This window comes from Equus quagga, chromosome 2, assembly GCF_021613505.1.
Source record: "Equus quagga isolate Etosha38 chromosome 2, UCLA_HA_Equagga_1.0, whole genome shotgun sequence".
Taxonomy (NCBI): Eukaryota; Metazoa; Chordata; class Mammalia; order Perissodactyla; family Equidae; genus Equus; species Equus quagga.
In genome coordinates this window covers 29,608,771-29,614,182 of record NC_060268.1, presented here as the reverse complement: position 1 = coordinate 29,614,182, position 5,412 = coordinate 29,608,771, and the positions used below count along the sequence as shown (strand labels likewise).

The 5,412-nt window shown below is 36.0% G+C and overlaps 1 pseudogene; it reads left to right on the top strand.

Annotated features, from left to right (window-relative positions):
• Positions 1–3,552: 3,552 nt before the first annotated feature.
• Positions 3,553–4,487, top strand: LOC124236156 (olfactory receptor 4F15-like; annotated as a pseudogene).
• Positions 4,488–5,412: the final 925 nt, after the last annotated feature.

The following is a 5,412-nucleotide window of genomic DNA, read 5'->3' as shown; positions in this document are numbered from 1 at the left end:
TTCTTATCTTTATGTCAATTTTCTTTCTGATTTTAAAAATGTACTTAACTTCTTTTTATTAAAAAATGTCCTTCTAGCCCTCTTGCTAGACTCTGCCTATATGTAAACCATAACAGAATTTCATACTTTTTTTTTCTGAATGACAAAAAAACCTCTTCTGATTCTGCTAAACTCTATTTCTTATAAATTCATTATCAACTTTACCACCATTTCTTTTGCTATTCTCATTTGTTATTTTGGCCATTCAAATTTCAATGTAAAGGAAGCACCACTTTTATTTTCACTTCATAGTTTATTCCTAGTGTTATTCTTGCCTCATGGAAGCCTTAAAAATCTTTTGGCTACAAGGATTCTTTTTCCTTAGTAATCAGAAGGAATTCTTTTTGCCTTATTTTTCTGCTCATTCCTACATAAATTTTTAGTAGTTAGTTAATAGTTCATGACATGGAAGTTTGGTTATAACTCACAAAATGGTTCATACAACTCTTACTTAAAATTCTTCTGATAACCTTAGAGTCCCATTTTATATATGGTCAATTTCTTATTTCATTATTTTATTCCACATAATTTATATCTATTATTTTTTCCTCTTTGTATTGTCTCTAGGTTTTAGCAGAGTACTAGGCACTTTATTGATGCTGAATATATATTGGTTCAATGAATAGGTGAATAAGTCAAGAAACCCTCCAAGCATAATTTTTCAGCTGCTTTTCAGTAATCAGAAAGAATTATGATACATGAAACCTGCCCCAAGTATCTTATCATATAAATGAGGATATAAAACCCATACATATTTATTACAAAGCCACTGAAAAATTAGTTTGACAGAAATTATAGATATACAAATTCAGATAAAGGAAGAAGTCGTAATACTAAGAGAATTCCTGAAGGTGGAAACTAAACTAGAAACAAAGAAAGTGTTTGCCACTCCCCATGGATTTGGTGACTATAGCATTTCTTCAAGTGTTCTTATCTTTTCTAGAGAAGGAAGATATGTATTTAACAGTGCAAAATTACATGTTCTGTCATGAATATGGACTCCACAAACGCAGGAATTCTTATCAATGCTGTACCCCCAATGCCTTTAATGGTGACTGGCATTAAGGGCACTCAAAAATATGTATTGAATCAATGAACAAAAACCATTCAGAGAACCACTCAGGAGTCAATTATATGTCTACTCGTCTAAGAATATATTGAGTGGCTGATTATCATAGGTTCCCTATAATCAGTGGATATCAGTTGTTCAGACTTAGCCCTACTGTAGTTGGAGTCAGAAGCCACTTTTGTGTAGTTTTAAGGAAAAAGTCGGGATGCACTATTTATCCTTCCTCCTTCAACATCTCTTCCATATTCCCAGCCAGCTATCTGAAATGCCCTCTAGCTGGTTCATTACTCTTTTCAGGATTTTCCTTTTTCTCCTGAAATATTGGTTCACATGTAAGAAAGAAGTGGTATATAGAACAAAGGCCCCCAACAATATCCATGTCTTCATCTCTAGACCTGTGAATATGTTACCTTACATGGCAAAATGGACTTTGCAAATGTGGTTAAGAATTTTGAGAGGGGAAAATTATCCTGGATTATCTGAGTGAGTCCAATGTAATCACAAGGGTACTTATAAGAGGAAGGCAGCAAGGTCAATGTCAGAGAGGAGATGTGATGACAGAGGTCGAGTTTGGGGTGATGTACTTTGAAGACGGAAGATGGGATCATGGATCAAAGAATGCAGGCAATTTTGGAAAAGAAAAAAAGAAAAGCATTCTCTCCTAGATCCTCTAGAAGGAATGCAGCAGCTCTGCCCGTGCTTTGATTTTAGTTCGGAAGACACATTTTGGTCTTGTCATTACCGGAACAGGGAGATAATACATATGTGTGTTATGAAGTCACTAAATTTCTGGTAATTTGTTACAGCAGAAATAGGAAACTAATAGAAAGGCTATTGATGCAAAGAAATTTCAATCAGGGGTTTTTGATCCTAGTGTTAATCTCCCACCAATTACTTTGTGATAATGAGCAGGTCACTTCCTATGTCTCTTTCTATATGAATTATTTCACATTTAAAGGATGAATGTCTTACTAAGTCAGGAACACCTCATTAAAGAGTGGACCTTTGATGGTTATCTCTGGCAATATTTTTTCCCTCGGGAATTATAATTTTGTCCTTACCTCCCCACACTGGGATCTGGCCACTGTCCTTTTTCTGGACTTTATAACTCAATCATTGCCATCTCTCAATTACAGTCATAGGCTTTATCTGGCTCTTTTCACCCAGTATTTTATTTCTGACACTCTTTTAACCATTCCAAATGTATTTTGAAAAAGAAAAAAGACTGCTTTTATGTGGCAGAATTCTTATCTTTGGAGATCCAATGAATGTCTGTGTGTATATATATGTACATATATATATAAGTAGAATTATACTAGAGCAAGACATTATTTGTCTCAGCTCATCACATATTTTGAGTTAGAAATTGAGACTTTGGGAGGGAAAGTGAGCATCATTTATAAAATAATTTTTTTTTCTAATTTGAAATATATCAAAGTCCCTTATTGGTTATTTTGAATTAATAATCAATACCCAATATTTCTTTTGATGACAGAATTTTCTTGTGCAAAGCTTACATTCTATAGTTAAACAACTGCAGGAATGAGGCTTGAGAGCCTCTGATAACTCCTGGTTAGCAACACAAACATACTATTACTATGAACCTGACTGAAGTATGATATACTCTCCTGACTCCAGGGTCATTCTTCAGTCTCATTAGTTTCTTCCTTTATTCGACAACTGTCAAGTACTCATTAAACAACTGGTTGTGTTAGTAACTCTTGGTGATTGTGATGGTGGTAGGGGCTACTCAGATGAACTGGATATGATTCCTGTGCCCAAGAAGCTACATTTTATTTGAAGACATGGGAATTTATATAATCATGAGAGGCAGAGTGAAATAAATACTGAAAGTGTAGAGGTAGTGTAGAGACTTGGGCAGATCTGGAAGACTTCACAAATGAGGGAGGATTTAAGCTGAGATGCTTAGAATTGAAACTTGTGAAATAGAGAAAAGAATGAGAGAAATTTTGAAAGTTGAAAGACAAAAAATTTGAAAGTTTAATTGAACAATATGAATAACAGAACAGAGTCTTTGACAGCTGTATCCTGTGAATGAGGAATAGGTAGGTGGCTCAAATAAATGGCTGAAATCATATCCATTTTAAGAAATCAAGGTCAAAAGTGTTTGAAGATAACCTTATATGTTTTTGAAGTTGAACACACTGGGGAGGAAGAAATAGGAAATATCCATACAATAGTAAAAGAAAGCAGAAGGGAAATAGGTCAAGAGAGAGAATTAATTTAGTAGGCTAGTTTTGAAAACCAATGTGCTATATGGGAACTAGCTGACTCCTCTAAGTGGAAGTCAAATATGTGTGAGATGTTAATATGCTAATTATTTTCATGGACTGGAGGCTTGCTTTCTTGAACACTAATACTTGTCTAGGCAACTCTTATCCGTTTTCTTTGTCCTTTAGGTAACATGAAAACTGATCCTGAAGTGTGAGGCAATGGATGGAAGGAATCACTCCACAGTATCAGAATTTGTGTTCCTGGGACTCACCAACGCATGGGAGATCCAGCTTCTCCTTTTTGTTCTACTTTGTAAGCATGATAGGAAACCTTGTCATTGTGTTCACTGTAACCCTGGATGCTCATCTGCACTCCCCCATGTATTTCCTCCTGGCCAACCTCTCAGTCATTGACATGATATTTTGCTCAATCACTGCTCCTAAAATGATTTGTGATATTTTCAAGAAGCACAAAACCATCTCCTTTTGTGACTGTATTACCCAAATCTCCTTTATTCCTGCTGTTGGAGGGAACTGAGATGGTGCTGCTCATAGCCATGGCCTTTGACAGATACGTGGCCATATGTAAACCTCTCCACTACCTGACCATGATGAGTCCAAGAATGTGTCTTCAATTTTTAGTCACTTCCTGGATCGTTGGCCTTATCCATTCATTGGTTCAATTAGTTTGTGTGGTAGATTTGCCTTTTTGTGGCCCTAATGTACTGGATAGTTTTTACTGTGACCTTCCTTGGCTACTCAGACTCACCTGCACAAACACCCAAGAACTGGAGTTCATGGTCACTGTCAATAGTGGGCTCATTTCTGTGGGATCCTTTGCCTTGCTGGTCATTTCCTACGTCTGCATTCTGTTCACTATTTGGAAACACTCTTTTGGTGGTTCATCCAAGGCCCTCTCTACTTTGTCAGCTCGTATCACTGTGGTGGTTTTGTTCTTTGGGCCTCTGATGTTTTTCTGCACATGGCCTTCTCCAACATCGCATCTGGATAAACATCTTGCTATTTTCGATGTATTCATCACTCCTTTTCTGAATCCAGTCATCTACACATTCAGGAACAAAGAGATGAAAGTGGCAATGAGGAGACTGTGTAGTCGTCTTGTACATTATGAGAGGATTTCGTAAATGTATGGCTGTGAAAATATGAAGCTGTAGATTTGCCCTCATGCTGCTTGCAGAAAAGACATTATGCATTTTCAGAGAATTACTCAAGACTTAGGCCATGTTACATGCCTAGAAATCTACTGTCTATTAAAATATGGTCTCTGTTTCACCATTAAATTAGAAGTGATGTTCTTTGACGCTTTGTTCCTCAAATGTTTAAAATCAAATCATATGTCCTTTGCAACCTACAAGCTCTAGGAGAGTGCCATGTAATTGAGCAAATAATAATATTTTCTCTTTTCCTATTTTGGACACATTATTCTCTTAATAGACAAACTATGCATTCATGTTACCTATCATCTACTTATTACCTATCTTGATTTTAATTCTGTTTGTTCCAACTCTATTTGCTTCTTATTTCCCCAGCTTATACATAGTTTGCCTCCTTATCAGGCTCCTCTATCTGGAAGTCTGGGAAATTGTTAATCCTATCTTAGAATTTTAGAATTTAAAGCTAGGATGGATTACCAACACAATTTGTTGTAGTCACCTCAGTTGCACATGCTAAAACCCAGGAACTGAGAGATGACCGTAATTTGCCCGAGGGCATACAGCCAGAAATCACCAGAGAGAGCCAGTCTCTAGAAAACATGTCTCTGGTTGCCAGGTCAGTGCGCTTACACTTTCAAATCAATTTTGTATTTGAATTTCTGCTCATATTCCTCTCTTTCAGCTTTTTCCTGTAAATCTATTTGAAGAGAGAGCTCTACACCTCTTGCTTGTGTCTTCCTTCTTCCTAGTAAATTGTCATTAGCATTTAGCACTTCTTTATCATTTCTAAATTCTTTCCTAATCTCTACCACTATGATACATTTCTTTTTTTTAATTTTATTGTATTTTATTGAGGTAACATTGGTTTATGACGCTATATAAATTTCAATTGTAC